Genomic DNA, 17,315 nt, shown 5'->3' with positions numbered 1-17,315 from the left:
GGTTTAGACAGGAAACTTCAAACTCCTTACCTCGCTTACAAGGCCCTTCACATTCTGATATCATCACCTCCCATCATAACCCCTGGCCATTTTCCTTATTTCCCTCAAATCTACTCTACCTTCCGGCTCCTCCGCATTTCTCTATTCTCTGAATTTGCCTTGTCCTCTCACAGGGTCACCATATGGCACATAGACTACAATATGAATGTCCCCCTCACCACCACACACAGACCTGGAGCTGTGCAGTGCACAACCTGTACAACCATGCATAGCAGTCCTGCCCTTTGTCAGTGTCTTGCCCTTATACCTTCTTTCCTTTGCCTGGAATGTCTTCAGTTCTCCTCTTTGTCTCCTCTCTAAACCCATTTTCTCAACCCCCCTAAGTAAAGTTACTCGCTTCTCTTCCCAGATTCCCTCAGCAGCTTGAACGACCCCCATCACTGCACATTCTACTCTGATGACCTGCTTACTCGTCTTTCCTACCCATTAGTCTGGAAGCGGAGACACGTCCCATTCACTTCTTAAAATCCCAAGTGCCCAGCACAATACCTGGCACGTAAACAGTGCTCGTGAAATGTCTGAAGAATGAAGGAACCATTTCTCTGAGTATGATTTACAACAAGACAACAAGCCTGGGCAAATGCTCCCACATCATCTTATCCAGAGAACAATCATTCCTAATGAAGTATTTTTGTATAAATAAAAGGTCCCTAAGGCAAACTCCATTACCTGCAAATTTCAGAAGGTTCTAGAACTTGCTCACACACTCATTTATTTATTCAACAACTATTTAGTCAACACCTACCATGTCCTGGAGCTATGCTGGAGCTGGGCATTCAGCAGAGAACACAGCAAAGCCCGGCCCTGTTGAGCTTGCCTTCTGGCAAAGGAGGATGGGGAAGAGTCAGACAATAAGCCAATAAACCAAAAGTCTTCTCGTATGTAATAGGGTAACGGGTACTAAGGAGAAAAAGTAGGTCATGCAGGCCTATGGGAGAGTGCTCAGGTGGGAGGGAGGGAGTTTGCTATTTTATTATTATTTTGTTTGTTTGTTTGTTTGTTTGTTTTTTTGGCCACCCTGCGCTGCATGCAGGATCCTAATTCCCCAGCTGGGGATCAAGCCCACACCCCCTGCAGTGGAAGCTCACAGTCTTAACTACTGGACCGCCAGGGAAGTCCCAGGGAATTTGCTATTTTAGATACCATGGTCAGGGAAGGCCTCAGAGATAGGAACACTGACCAGGCATATGCGGAATGAAATTCATTATTTAAAAAATATTTTGGAGCACAGTATCTGTGCTTAGCATTGCAAATACTTTCTCTGCTCCCATGCAGTAGCTTTTATTACACTGGTTCTGCCACATCCTCGGGTGCCTACAGGCGGCCATTGGTGCTGTGTCTGGCTGCACCTGGGGACTCTGAGGAGGGAGGACGGAGGGCACTACTGGAAGGACCCACCTATGGCAGCCCCAGCTCCAGGTCTCCTGCTTTCTCATTTGGAGCAGGACAGGGCACTCAGGCCCTACTCTGTGCCATGCTTTGAAACATTTTACTGGGGGCGTGGACACTGGGGAAGAGTCAGCTGTCCTCTTAGGTGCTCTAACGATGTCTCCTCATTTGTAAAATGGAGGTGTTAACACCAGTCCTGCCTTCCAAACCTGTAGCTGCCCGGTGAGCAGCTCAACGGTTTGAGCAAGCTAATGCTATATTTGGATTCAACCTGAAGTCTAGGCTTAACTTATCGATTTGGATAAAGGGCATTTTCAAGGTGTCAAGACTTGCTTAATATCAAGCTAAATGCTGGTGAGTTCTAAAAAAATATTTTCAGAATTCCAACTTTCCTGAATCCGACAAAACTCTAATAGAGGCAGTAATCTGGGCAAATAGGAGGCTGGCTTCCTCCCCTTAATGAGTCTGGCGCTAAGCACTAGGGAATGATGCAAATGTGGTGAGTGGCTAATAATTAAAGGATTTAATTAAGCATCGTCTGGGAACATGTCTAGTTAGCTCTGCGTGTACACTGGCAGCTCCCAGCAACCCAGGTGGTTACGGGGGGGGAGGGGGTAGGCAGCATTGTTGAAGGCAAAGGAACTAGTTATTTGGGGAAGATTTTCTAGTCCAAGGGCAAAAAGAAATACATGTTAACTTTTGATAATACACATTCGGGGCAAGAGTTTCAATGAAGATGGTGAAGGCAGAGATTTCTAATTGCTTAACACTCAGTTATTCGCTGTTACGAACCCATCTAGCGTCTCTCTTGGCAAATGGACAAGAACAGCGAGCCCCCTGTCCATCACTATTTCTGGACCTGAACACATTGTAGGTGCTCAGCGAATGCTCAGGACTGAAGTAAGGAAGGAGTAAATAAACACTAAAAAGCATCTCCAAAAGCAATCAAATTATCACGCAACGTTAAGCCAAAAAAAACTCACAAAAACACCCACACAGGATACACAAATCTATACATAGTCTGATCCAACTATGTAAACAAATACATTGAAAAAGAGTCAAAGGAAATGTTAGTAATTATTTCTGGTGGACGAGATCATGGGTGTTTTCTTTCCTGCTTCTTGATTTTCTATACTTTTAAACGGTTTATATATGTGCATGTGTATCGATACATGCATATATATGAATTATATATTATGTATAATATTTTATACATATTATATGATTACAAATAATATTTTATATACACACTTCTCTTAAAACACATAAACTGTTTATATATGTACATGTATATCGATACATGCATATATATGAATTATATATAATATATAATATTTATATATATTATATGATTACAAATAATATTTTATATACACACTTCTCTTAAAACACATAAAAATAGAGTTGATATACATCAAAGCAAAAGAAAATGCTGCTATTTTTGATGAGGCACCAGACTCACAGATGGACGAAAACTAAGGAATTATCCATTAATTTAATGCATTCATTCATTCATTCATTCAGTCAATAACAAGTAATTGCACACCTGCACCTACTATGCCTGGCACTGTGCTAAGTGTGATCCCCGAACTTACTATTTGCCACACTCTTGAAGACTTCTGCATTCATCTGTTAACTCACGTCACCATCCCTATGTGGTAGGTACTATCATTGTTCTAATTTGCGAATGAAGAATCTGCTCAGAGTCACAAGGGATTAAGCAGAATCCCAACCAAGGCATCTAACCTCACAGCTGGAGCTCTTAACTGCTTGGCTGGAGTCTCCTGGTGGCCGGTCAGGCTGAGCCCTCCAACTGTGACCATCCCCGGGAGTCTATACTGTCTTCCTCCACCTTCCACTCACTGGCTTTGTTCTGCCCTTGAAACTACACAGAATAAGGGAACCCATCACCCACTGAATGACCACATGTCCTCTGCAAGTCCTCTATGTTCCATACTAAAACCTCCTGGGTCTTTTGACTTTTGTCAGAGTTTCCCATGACCCAGTGTGCCACTACTCTTCTCCAGACTTCACCAACTTATCACTGTCCTTAGCATTTGGCTCTGTAGCTGAGCCCCTCACTGTGGTTTGACCGTGCAGTTGACCATTCCCTGTGATGCTCTGTGTGGTGTGACCAGCGCAGAGTGTCACCTCTCTTGAGCCAGACATTGGACTTCTATTACCGCAGCTCAAAAGCATGCTCATTTTGGCTTTTCTACATAGTTGTTTTTCTCCCTTAAACATTGAACTTGCATTCCTTAGTACATAGCATACATGAAGTCCTGTACGATAACAAATGCTAAACTAGAGAAACAAGTAATTCTCAAAGCCTGTATTCTAAAAATTCATTCGTAGGCTAATTATTTGAAATCAAAACTTTAATAAAAACATTATAGTACATGAAGATTATATTCATAGATCAAATCACCAAGCCTACTGTAGCCTTCCCATAATTGAAATACATTTTGTTTGAAATAATGTATAAAACATTAGTAAGGACCCATATTTTGAGCATAGTTTTTAAAAAGCCCAGAGGTTGGGGGGCTTCCCTGGTGGCGCAGTGGTTGAGAATCTGCCTGCCAATGAAGGGGACACGGGTTCGAGCCCTGGTTTGGGAAGATCCCACATGCCGCGGAGCAACTGGGCCCATGAGCCACAAGTACTGAGACTGCGTGTCTGGAGCCTGTGCTCCGCAACAAGAGAGGCCGCGATAGTGAGAGGCCCACGCACCGCGATGAAGAGTGGCCCCCGCTCACCGCAACTGGAGAAAGCCCTCGCACAGAAACGAAGACCCAACACAGCCAAAAATAAATAAATAAATTAATTAATTAAAAAAAAAAAAGCCCAGAGGTTGGGGGTGAGGAAGTGGGCAAAATGGGTGAAGGGTATCAAAAGGTACAAACTTCCAGTTATAAATATATGTCATGGGGGTATAATATATGGCATGGTAACGATCGTTAATAATACTTTATTGCATATTTGAAATTTCCTAACAGAGTAGATCTTAAAAGTTCTTGTCACAAGAAAAAGTTTTGTAATGCTGTATGGTGACAGATGTTAACTAGACTTATTTTGGTGATTGTTTTCCAATAACAACAAATATTGAATCATTACATTGTATACCTGAGACTAACTTAATGTTATATGTCAATGATACCTCAATTTATTTTATTTTATTTTTTTTTAATTTTTTTTTTATTTTATTTTTTTATTTGTTTATTATTTATTTATGGCTGTGTTGGGTCTTCGTTTCTGTGTGAGAGCTTTCTCTAGTTGCGGCGAGTGGGGGCCACTCTTCATCGCGGTGCGCGGGCCTCTCACTATCGCGGCCTCTCTTGTTGCGGAGCATGGGCTCCAGACGCGCAGGCTCAGTACTTGTGGCTCACGGGCCTAGTTGCTCCACGGCATGTGGGATCTTCCCAGACCAGGGCTCGAACCCGTGTCCCCTGCATTGGCAGGCAGATTCTCAACCACTGCGCCACCAGGGAAGCCCGATACCTCAATTTAAAAAAAAAAAAAGGTAATTTGAACATGGAGAATACTCAATACTGTCTTAGTAGGTGTACAGTCATTTCTTCGTATGTTCTTATGCTGTTAATTATTAGAGAAAAAATATTGAATGTAATGTGTTTTACTTATTTTCTATTCCAATATTTGAGGTAAAGCAAGTTTTATTAAAGCAGGTGGTTAAAGATTTTAGAGACAGACTCTGGGAAGATTCTGGGAGAGTTCAAGAGAGCATGAGAGATCCATGGTGCTGGAACTTTGTGTCTAAATCAACCATTAAGCATTCCCTGCCCTTTTTCCTACAGACTGTAGTTGCATTACCTTTGATTTGAAATTCTCTCCCTTGCTTTCTCAGAGTGTCTTATTTTTGGTTCCAGAATCTCTGTGGGTTGAGGGTCAAGGATGAAAGTTTAACCTGGAGCATGAATGTCCAGAAGCCTTAGATTCAACTCACTCTAGGGACTCAACAAAGTTGTCAGGTCTCTTTCTACATCCCTGGACTCTGTTTTCACTGTCATGGCTTCAATTCAGGCGGGTTCTCAACTCTTAGAGATAAAGAGGCCTCCAGTATGTCTAGGCTTACATTTCACCACCTGAATCACCCTAGCCAAAAAAAGTGCCCCTTTTTCCCACAGCTCCCATCCAATTACCAGGTTTGATTCTCACTGGACCAATTTGAGCATGTGTTCATCTCTCAGCCAGTCATCAGGACCGGAGAGATGGGAAACACTGATTGGTCAAACCCAAGTCGTATGCCCGTACCCAAAGCAGGTGGACGGGTGGAGAGTGACCAGCCTCATCCAAATTACATGGACAGTTGGGTATGGAATGGGAGAAGGATGGTTTCCAGGGTGAATTGAGCTGCTGTAGCCTGTAGAAGGATGCGTGGATAATGGAAGGACAAAAACACCAAATATCTACTATAGGGAAGAAAGGAACTTACCTCTACTGAGGGCCTAATTATGTGACCAACACTAGGTGCTCTACAAGGCATTTGTCATCCTCCCAGAGGAAAAGATGGGTAACCACTTAGTAAATCAGCCCACAGCTAAGAGATAAGCAAAACCTAAGGCAAGTAGATGAGGACCTCCTGATGATAGGATTGAGAACGAAGAGCAGCAAGGAGAATTCTCAGGGATGATCATGGCACTGGAGGCAGAAAAGTAACATGTGAAAGGAACATTCCTAGATGTGCTGTCTGTAAGTCAGGTTTACCTGAAATAATAACACTAAGAAGAATAATGGCACAAAAACCCAACTGAGAACCACCTGGAATGAATGGTCTTTTGTCAGCATATCACTCTCCACACCCTGCAAGGATCAGGCAACTATAGCTCCCAGAATCTCTCCCCTGTACAGTTCCATGGCAAGTCTGCCAATGAGCCCTGCATGGTGGGCCAAGAGCAGAGGTCATTCTTCTCTAGAGATCAGCTCAGCAGACACATGAGCAGATGCGAGATCCGTGGCTGTTTCTCAGCCAGTATTGTAAATCACCCATTTTGCTACTGCAGACTAAGCCAGTTGGTAGGAGTTTCTTCAGAAATTTCTAAGAACTCCAGTAGTTTCCTTAGAAGCTTTGAGAAGCCTGAGGTCTCAGTGTCTACTTCCCCAACCATCTGGCTGCAACTTCCCTGATTTTCTGCAATAACTTTTCAGACCTTGGTGGTACTAGCTCTTCCAATACTCAAAAAAGCCCTCATTTCTAGATTAAAGCCCTTCATTCCTGGAATACTTGATTGGCTCCATTTTCCTGAAAAAACCCCATACTGGGAGAGAACCCTACCATAAAAAGTATTCTGCCTAGAGATCAGGATCTGAAGTCTGTGAATGTCCAGCAAATGTGCTTGGTAGCCTTGGTTAAGTGTTAAGCTCTACAAATACACTTTTTTTCCCCACCTCTTCCATAACCATCCCATTGAACACGGAGCGATCAATAAATGACTTAATTTGAAAGTTATAGTTATGTCAAGCACAACGTCTGACCAGCTTTGTCATTGTTAAGATGTTATTATTATGATGATGAACAAAGTCCCAAAAGAATATCAATCATGGTGTGTGCTCATTAATTTTTCCTGGAGGCTTTTGGAGGGATTCACAGAGGGTGTCTGGGGTGAGTAGAAACTTACAGAATAGCTGAAGTTTCTTCAAGGGAGGGGAGGCTTCTGGCCAGATGGGATGAACTGCCTGGGAGATGGGGTCAAGGACAGGCTTGACCCACACAGGCTGGCTGAGCAGACAAAGGCCTTGAGCAGAGTTTTAATTGGTGGAGGATTTTAAGGTTTCTGCAACTCCCACCCCAGGCTGCCCCTATTTCGAGTCAGTGCACCTCCAGGGGGCACTCTGTAGGTCCGGCCTGCCCACCAACCTCTGCCATGATCACTACGTTCAGAAGCAAACCTCCACTATTCGTTCAATGTCTTCAGAACAAGCAAGGTGAATCACCGTTTCACATTATACACACATTTCGGAGGGTCATGTGTAAATCACACCAGGATTGGGAGCCGGCCTAGCCTCCCCTTTACAATCAGCTCTAAGACAAAACTTAATCTGACGGAAGTGCTGTGGGAAGAAGACAAACTTCACTGTTTTCCCTGAGGTTCATTGACCATGAATTCGGAGCATAGGAGTGGCAGTCCGAGAAGCCACACGCAACACTTAGCTTGCTGTTCCTGCCTCTCATTTGCTCCTTTCGCCTCTGGCTGGAATACGTCACCATCCAAACAAACCCGTTGATGACTCCCCCTTTCCCCTCCAATCATCTGTCTCCTCCGGGAAGTCTCCCTGGGCCCCGGGCTTCTGTGCTCCCATAACTGCCTGGGCCTGTGTCCATCCTTGCACTTAGATACTGTGCTCTGACTTCCTGCCTTTAGACTGTGAGTTCCTGGAAGAAAGTGTCTGTGTCATGGTCATTTTTGAGCAGCTAGCACCTCACACAAGTGGGCCTGGCTCATATGCGCGCTGCATAGTAGCTCCTAGAATAAATGAAGCACCATGTTCAGTAATGCACTGGCGAGGGAGTAGGGGAGGGAAGTGACTGCAGGTGAGGAAGTCATTTTAAGAGATTTTTAGATGGGGCTTCACAATCCTGGGCTATGAAAGGGAATAACATACAAGCTAAAGTGATGAAATGAGAATCACTATACAGAGTGAAAAAGCAAAGACGCGCTTCGCAAAAGCTGGAGTGACAGCACCGCTGGGATTTGAACAGTCTTTGTTATGAACTTTCAGTTCTGACTTCCTCGCCGGGCACAGCAATAAGGCCGAGTCCTGTGCCCAGAACACCTGTGAGTGTTGCATCCCCCTAGCATGTCTCTCTAAAATCATGGAGTTTTTCTGCAAGCCTTCCACTCCAAGAGGGGAGATGAAAATGTTTGTGTGCTCGCCCATAAAATGTTGTGTGGTGAATGCCTCTAACGAAATTCCACGCATGGGTCTGAAGACTTGCACTTGAATGGTTTTCATTTTAAGACTTACTTCACCAATATTGCCTAGCTTGGAAGTAAACTATTGAGAAAACTTGAAATTCACATTTAAAATTCAAGTCCCTCCTAGGTTGATATTTATCCCTAGGTTGATATTTATCCCTACCCAGATAAAGGTGCCCTAGAACATACGTAATAACTCCCACAAGCAGGAGCGTACAAGCAGAGGGCGTGACATTGGAGATTTTCTAGTTTAGGGTTCTTGTTTCACGGATGAAGAAACTCAGGTCTAGAAATTCCTTGATCTGCCAAAGGCCCACAGATGGCAAGAGGTGGCTGGCACTGGGGATGGTCTTGAGAGTCAAACCGTGCCGTGGATTGAATTTTCTCCTCCAAGAAGACATCATCAAGTTCTAACCCCAGTAGTACCTGGGAATGTGACCTTATTTGGAAATAGGGTCTTTGCAGATGGTCATACTGGAGCAGGATGGGATCTGATCCAGTGACTGGTGTCCTTATAAGGAGTTGGACACAGAGGCACATAAAGAAATCACCATGTGAAGAGGGAGTCAGAGACTGGAGTTATGCCCCCCACAAGCCAAGGAACACCAAGGATTTCTGGCAGCCACTGGAAGGGAGGCATGGAACAGATCCCCCCTCTGTTCAGAGCCCACAAAAGGAATCATCTCTGCCAACACCTTGATTTTGGACTTCTAGTCTCCTGAACTCTGGGTGAGTAAATTTCTGTTGTGTTAGCCATCCAACTAGTGATGCTTTGCTATGGGAGCTGTAGGAAACCACTGCAAACACAGAACACACTTTTTGCCTTCATGAGTTTCCAGAACTAGAACCTAAAGGTAGAAAACCTTCTTCGAACCCAGTGGTCTTTCTACCACATCAAGAAGAAGGAGAAAAATGTGATCACTTTGACCCCCGCTCTGATGAGCCCACAGATCTAAAACAAGGAAACGTCCCTCCTTCAGGTGCAAGCTTGAGGGACTAAGTGAAGTTGGATCAGTGCTAAGGATTCGAGTGTTGCCGTCAAGGGCTGCAGACTCTAGAAGCCAAGACACAGTGGTCGCCCCTGCAAAGAACTCAGAAAGATATATGCCTGTCCAATTTCCCAACCCAAATGATAAGTAGTCCCAGTGGATGCCCTAATTCTATGAATTTCCAGTGTTACTTTGGGGGCCACGTGACTTGCTACACATACACTCTTGGAATTGGTGAGAAATACAGAGCCTTCCAAGAATATCAGCGTCCAGGCTGCCAAGATACTTCTCAATGGAGCTTGAGATCACTGAGGTTTGAGACAATTGTCCTCCCCTAATCAGATCATCACTGCCACCCAAGCAGTTCCAACACCCAGGGCTAGAGGAGGCTGGGAGGGGAATCAGACCAATCTTCTCCATCCTCGCTCGGGGTTTCCCTGGATGTGAGGAATCAGACAGAAACCCTCGGTGGTGTTTCACACTTCCCAACGTTTTGGTCCAAGTTCATCTTTTATCTCACAACTGTTCCGGATGATCCAACCTGTGTAAGGGTTTGTTCAGGCTGTTTGGGGTTCTTTTGTGAAACTGTCAAAACAATGACCTCATTTGGAGCCATGTGCTAGCAGGCAGGATTGGCACGGAGTTCGCCTCTGACTTGTGTCACTGGAGCAATCAATTCAAGATGGCCACTCCGCGCACGAGGCTTGCTAAGCGATATGGAAGCAGATAACGGATTGCTCCATCCCTTCCTCAAGTTACCAAACATGTCAGTGTTAAGGCAGCCTCCACCAAAGGCTGCCTGCCAGGCATGGCAAAGGGAAGTCATCACCCGATGACCCAGAAACTCAAACCCTTACATTGCCTGGAGTGGGGACGCTTCCCCCACCGGGCCCCCAACTTGTGAAGCAATAGGAACATGACTGAATCAGAGAAAACTGTTGTCTTTGGAGCAGTAAGCATGCGGGTACCATGGACATGTGCACGTCAACACCACGGATGACCTAGATCTGATGCCCGGGTGGCTGAACCAGGGCTCCCCCCATAACCGCAGAGTCCGTGGGAAAGAATCACTCTGGGCATAATTCAGATTCAGTCTGGGATTATCTGAAGAGAATGAACTGGGACATTCTACAAAGGCACGGAGCCCGTAGGTATTCTGGAACTGTGACCAGGGTGCTGAGCCCAGCGTTTTTCACGGCCCCTGCAGTCAGAGAGCAGGTGTGCTTTTACGTGCTCATGGAAAGAAGATGCCTCAGTTCTTATTGCACATCCCCCCTCCATTTCTCTGGGAAAGAAAAGAAAGAAACTTAAGAAATATGCAGGAAATTATTTTTGACCCAATTTGTTGTTATTGCCAATTGACTTCCTGAAGTGGCTCATTGGGCAAATTCAGCAGAATGTTCCAGTCTCAGAGCACTGCTGCACACTCCAGCTCTGCTGAGAGGTGACGCTTTCCTCAGATTTCCTATTGTTTATGATACCATAACAGTGACCCGTGTAGGGGATCGGGGTGGGGTGAGCCTCTTCTCACATGTGAAACCCAGCAAGTAGACATCCCTCACGAATCCGAGCACTTCCAGACTGCTCAGGCAGGTGTTAAGTTTGCTGTGCGCCCGTGATTGTAGCCAAACGAGGTATAATTACCTGAAACTTGGGTCAAGTGGGGAGTGGTAATTTGCAAGAAGGTCGCTATGGCATTATCAACACAGAGTAAAATAAAAGCAGGGTAGCATCTAAATACATAGGATGCAATAAGGAAAAAGTTGGAAGGGCTGAGAGGGACCCACAGGAGACAGGAAGGGAGGGGAAATAATAAGATTGCTACCTGTCTAGAGGCATCACTCTTAAATTGGCCAGTGTCACACTGAGAGCAAGGGCTCAGATACCTTTACTAAGGGGGTGACTTTTGAGTAATCTTTCTTCAGCATGGACCAGGTCCCCACCTGTAACCAAAGCTAATAATAAGAATAATAATAGTAATAATGTATTCGGCAGGGTGGGAGGGGATTGTAAAAGAATAATTAACAAATTTACTTCCCAGCATCTACTCGTGCCACACCTGCTAGAAGAGATGTAGAGAAGACCCTATCCACAACACCAAGAAATGTTCATTCCTAAAGACAGGCCACTGATTGAACCTAGTAAAACATAATTGACTAATTGACTGGGGTGTGCATCTACCCACAAATCTCTTCGATCTTTCAAAAGTCTAAACTGAACTCCATATTTGTAGACACATTTGACATTTTGTAAAGGATGTTTTCATTAATGCGCACCCAAGAATAATACCAGAAAAGATAAACTGCTTATCGCCAGACACAGTCATGTACACAACTTTTAGAGCTTCTTCCTTTGCTTTCACTACATCAGAAGTCAGAAGTGGCTGCTCTTTGGGCTGATGTCATTAACTCAGCATTGTAACATAAAATACCAAATAGTTTATGATATTTTACAAGCTATCAAAAATAGCTATTTTTACATCCAGAAATCCTCTTTAGGTTTGTGGCATGTGGATCTTTACAACTTACTTTAAAAATTACATTTTACTCATGCTTTTGTTTAATACATCTTATAGTATAGCCCAAAGCAATAAAGCAATGATATGCCCCAATAATTAACTATTACACACTAAAAGTAGTGGTTTGAAACAGGCACAAATGCAAATTTTAGTGCATTTAGCTGAATCACAAATACATATTGAAGGTCTAAACCATCTTATTATCTTGTATGATAATTGTTGATGTTCGCCATTTAAGTGAACATGTCTTACATTTAAACATCCATAATAATAGTTATTATTAGGTGTGACTGGTTTTAAAATCCATCCAAAGTAATTTCAGGCAAGGTAATGAATGCAAATGTTTCTCTCTTCTACAGGACTTAAAGCAAGATGGAACTCTGGTCGTGGTTTTTTTTTCTTTCGGTGAAATGTGGAAACGGGGTCACACCGGTCAGCACCCTGGCTCAGCTTCTAATTCACTTACGGACTGGGGCAGGGCTTTCCAAGAACACGGTTCAAGTCTGAGGAGACAGTGCATCCACCCTCTTTATCAGAGCCAGGTGTCAGGACCATCTCGCTGGCTGTGTGTGGTTCCAGGCTGTCAATGGGCCATTCTATTGGAGATTCCCACCTCTCAGGGCACTGGAACTCCCAAAAGTGAGGTAAGGAGCCACTGAGCTCAGGAGAGGAGAAACAGGGAGTCTACTTGACATGCACTCTACCCTATGCCCACGTCCACCCCCGGGTCAATCTGCAACCTTCCATGAGAATTTATGGGTCCCTGGCAATACAAACTGTGCTGGGGAATTTCTTTTTTTTTTTTAAAGTAGAACACTGGAAAATGTGATGCAAATTTGCAATAAGTATTTTTTGTGGTCAGAGAGGTCTCAATTCAGATTCATGTGTCTGTCCCTCCAAGGCTGTCACCATCTAAAATCAATTCCTTCAGGACTTCCCTGGTGGTCCAGTGGTTAAGACTCTGTGCTTCCAATGCAGGGGACGCAGGTTTGATCCCTGGCCGGGGAACTAAGATCCCGCATGCCATGTGGCGCAGCAAAAATAATAATAATAATAATAATAAAATAAAATCAATTCCTTCATCAGCTTATCACTTCAGGGAGGCCAGCGTGGAGGGGCCAATTGCACCAGCTCTGGAGACAGAATTTAACGCTTAGTCTCCCACTAACTGGTATGCCAGGAAATTTCTTAACCTCCCCAGGTCTCAGTTTCCTCATCTGCAAAATGAGCTTGGTTGGGGATCATGCAACCTGCTGAGCTACTTGCAGCCCCAGGGTTTTTGCCACTTGCTCTTGCTTCTGACTGAAGCTGCTTAAGCTGGTTTCCCCCATGGCTGGATTCTTCAGGCTTCAGCTTAAGTATCCAGCCCTTAGAGAGATACTCTCTGCTCACCCTATCTCGATCACACACCCTGTATATTTCTTTCATTGTGATTGTCGCATCCTAAATTATCCAGTTTGTTTGGTAACTTATTTATTTCTACTCCCACCACCACACACACACACACACACACACACACACACACACACACACACGTTCGCACGCGCGCCATCTCTGCAAAAGCTGGGATCTCACCTGCTTTATTCATTGCCCTATTCCTAGAGCCTCAAATAAGAACTTGGCACAGATCAGGAGCTCAGTGAAAGTCTGTTGTTGAATGAAGAAATGCATGTAAAGTGCTTGACCAATACAAGGCCTTCAAAAAATATCAGTCAAACAAACGAATAAATTTCTCAAGTCCAATCACACATACCATGTTTGGAGAATCCTGGAATTCACCTGGCCTCATGCTTTCCACGTTACCTGTCTAAGATTAGACATAGGCCCCTTGGAAGCAGGACTACCCCTTACTGCCTGTGTGTGCATGGAGGAGACAGAGGAAAGCTCAGAGGCTCTCATGCTAAGTTGATGTGATTCCAAATCCCGCCTCTGCAATATGACCTTGGCTGCACGTTTATCCAGGTCCTCCTTCTAAAAGGTGGGGAAAATGACACAATATCCTTGGGCTGATATGAGGATAAATAGAGAGAAAACAAACTATCCAGCAGGACTGGCTACAGAATTTGCAAGCCCCCATGAAAAGTGAAACCACGGGACCTCTGTTCAAAAATTATTAAGAACTTCAAGTTGGCAACAGTAGAGCACTGAACCAAGCTCAGGGCCTTTCTGAGCACGGGGCCCAGTGGGACCGCACGGCTCGTGCCCAGGGTGCTGGCCCTACTGCCCAGCCTGGTGTCTGGCGTGTAGTAGAGCTCTAACAAATGAGTGTCTTTTTTTCTCCTTCCCTTCTCATTAAAAATCTGATGTAATGAAATGAGACAGATTGTGACTATTGGCTGAACAAAGGGATCCTGAGCGGTGGAATTTCTGGTAATGCTAAGCATTCCAGCTAATTATCCAGTCTGTGAATTATTCAGATACCTTGGTTGTCTTTCTTCTTGTCCTTTGAGTTATGTCACTGCTCACTGATCATTCAAAAATAATGTTCCCTTCCCCATTTTTCTTTTGTATCCTGATAAATGACTGTTGGAAGAAGAGGTCAAAGTGACAGGCTCACATACTTGCTATATTTATTCCCAATGTGTTCACTTATTCAATATGCATTTACTGATTGCCTGTAATGGGCAGGTTAGGGTTAGGGTTAGAATGGAACCCTAACCTGGGAAGGTAGAATGGAATGTACCTGAGACAAGGACCTGGAATTAGTCTGAACCCTTGTGGTTGCAAGAGACAGAAACCCAACTCAATCAGTTTAAGCAATGAAGAGATCAGTTGGTTCACTGGACCATGAAGCCGGCTCAAGTGTAGTTGGATCCAGAAATATAAATATGATGGTCAGTTTGCACAGTTACCATAGACAGAGATGGGACCCAAGATTAGCAAGATCTGTTCTTATACCCATGTCTGCAGCTGGAGAGCAGGCAGGACATCCCAACAAACAATTTCCCACATCCACGTGGGATAAGAAAACAACTGCCCAAAGGAAAGAAGAGTACTGAACACCAAATTACAGCAAGCGTCCGTTACTGATCTTAACAGGAAATTTTTTAGAATTGGGACCTTGTGAAGCATGGTCCCAAGTTCCAAGTTCCTGCTCAACAAATATTCCAGGAAAGAAAAAAATAAATAAAGCCCTGTTCTGAGATACTGTGAGAATAGATAAATTAAAAAAATAAAACCTAGGGGACTTCCCTGGCATTCCAGTGGTTAAGTCTCCGCGCTTCCAGTGCAGTGAGCGTGGGTTCAATCCCTGGTCAGGGGACTAAGATCCCACATGCCATGGGGTGTGGCAAAAAAAAAAAAAAAAAAAAAAATCAGCTTTGTTTCTGCAATGACAAAAAAGTTAAAAACAAAAACAAACCTTTTCTTCCCTGATATTCTAGACAGAGACTTTGTCTTCATGATTCCAAACATCTAGAATAAACACAGAGAAAACATGTAGGTAATCATCTAGGTGTTTCTAAATATCCAGACGTCTGGCATCACTTAGTCATTGTCACAGTGTGTATGAGTCTTTTGCAGCAGAAGAATTGGAATCACTTCCCAGAACCAGGTTCAGATAGTAGTCTTCTGAGAAGAGAGATACCTTATCTTGTACAGTTTCTTACAGAAAAGATTTAGCCCTGCCCTAACTAGAGAGCCAAGTTTAGAGAATGAAAATAAATACAAGACAATTTTAAAGTAACAACATTCCCAAAAGTAAAACTGGCACTCTCTTTCTCTAGTCTACTTGAATTCCATTTTAGAAAGAGGAGTTAAAAAGAAAAAAGCAGGGTAGCTCCTCCCAGGTTGCATGATGAAAAAATTGCTTAAATAGCAGATGTTGTAATGGAGAGAACACATAACGAGGGGTTAGGAGGCCTGGGTTTCAGTCTCAATTCTACCACCCTGGAGCCTTGGACAAATCACTTAACCTGTCTGGGGCTCTGATTCTCTGCCTGTAAAACACAGGTATTGGACGGGATGATCTTTTAGGTCTATTCTAACTCCACGACAATTGTGGTGCATCAGTGTTTACAGAAGCAATAACACTAACACCTAACATTTTTATAACATTTTGCAGTTCATAAACATTTTCATGCATGGTTCCTTTGATCCACACAGGAAGTCTGTGAGTAGTATGCTCCGTCAGACTTGGTCCCTTTGTGGAGTGGCAATGTGACATGTGTGAGGTCACAGATAGTAGGTGGTAGAGATGCCTCCAAACCAGATGTTCCCATGCTGCAAGCTCTCCCCTTCATCTGTGACGTGAAACCGATCTCCACCCTTCATAATTGCATTCAAGGTTTAGCATACATTATTAATAGTATCTTTGGGACACCTTGGCAGATTTCAGGTGCCATATGATAGGTCATCAAGTCTCTTAGTCGTCCATGATTTCTAAGTAAAGCAGATATGAATTCAAGGCCAGAATGATGACTCCATATTCACTCCCAGTCACCCAGTGACCCCAGGGCTGGAGCAGGGAAAGTATAAGACCAGCCAGGAACATCTTCTGTTGCCAGAAAATAAGGGAATGCTCAAAAACGATAAGGGCTTGTTGATGGAACAGAAGAGCCCAGCCAGAGGAGCTCCTAATGGCCTCAGCTGGAACAACTTGAGGCACAGAATCAATAGTAAGAGCACTGGATTATAATTCATTGAATAGAATAAATAACTCAAGTCCATACGAACTTATTTATATTAATCAATTAATTAGGGGAGAAAAGACTGCTCTTTCTCAGAATAAAATTCCAATGAATAAATGTAGAAGGACAAAGGGAAATAGCAAACTTCATGGTAATAATAGGCACACTCCATAGTAATAATTGTTGCAGACAAGAGACACCTACGAATGCTAAATTTGGAGGGTGAAAGTGAGAGGAGAAACAGAATTTGCTTAGTCTCATAGTATCTCCCCCAAGATATTTATTAACTACAAAGGAAAGGAGAGTGGATGAAACCAGCAGACATCATCATCTTAACCCAGTGATCAAGGTAAACATCACTAGTAACAAGATGTATCAACATCAGGAACCCATGATATGATGCACTGAGAAGGATACAACATCACTTCTGCGGGATTCTTACCTAATATGCATAACCTTGTTCCAATCATGGGAAAACATCAGATAAGCCCAGACTGAGGGGTAATCTACAAAACAGCTGACAAGTAATCTTCAAAAGTGTCAAAACTGTGAAGACAAGAAAAGACTGACGAACTGTAATGACAGCTTGGGGGAGACCGAGGAGAAATAACAACTAAATGCAATGTGGGATCCTGGACATTAGTGGAGAATTTGGTGAGATTCAAATAAGATATTTAGTTTATAGTATAGAATCAATGTTAATTTCATGGTTCTGATGATTATACTATTGTTATATAATATGCTAATGTTAGGAGAAACTGGATGAGGGATATATGGAAACTCACTGTACTGGTTTTTT

The 17,315-nt window shown here is 43.6% G+C and overlaps 1 long non-coding RNA gene across 1 annotated transcript; it reads left to right on the top strand.

Annotated features, from left to right (window-relative positions):
• The first annotated feature begins 1,050 nt into the window (after nt 1-1,050).
• LOC309642834 lies at nt 1,051-4,613 on the top strand. Its single transcript, XR_014253403.1, has 2 exons — nt 1,051-3,984; nt 4,300-4,613. It is a non-coding gene; the product is annotated as an uncharacterized lncRNA (long non-coding RNA).
• Nucleotides 4,614-17,315: the final 12,702 nt, after the last annotated feature.

Source organism: Balaenoptera physalus, assembly GCF_965194825.1.
Source record: "Balaenoptera physalus genome assembly, chromosome: 14".
Lineage (NCBI taxonomy): Eukaryota > Metazoa > Chordata > Mammalia > Artiodactyla > Balaenopteridae > Balaenoptera > Balaenoptera physalus.
Note: the sequence above shows the minus strand (reverse complement) of the source record. Positions and strands in the feature narration are given on the sequence as shown.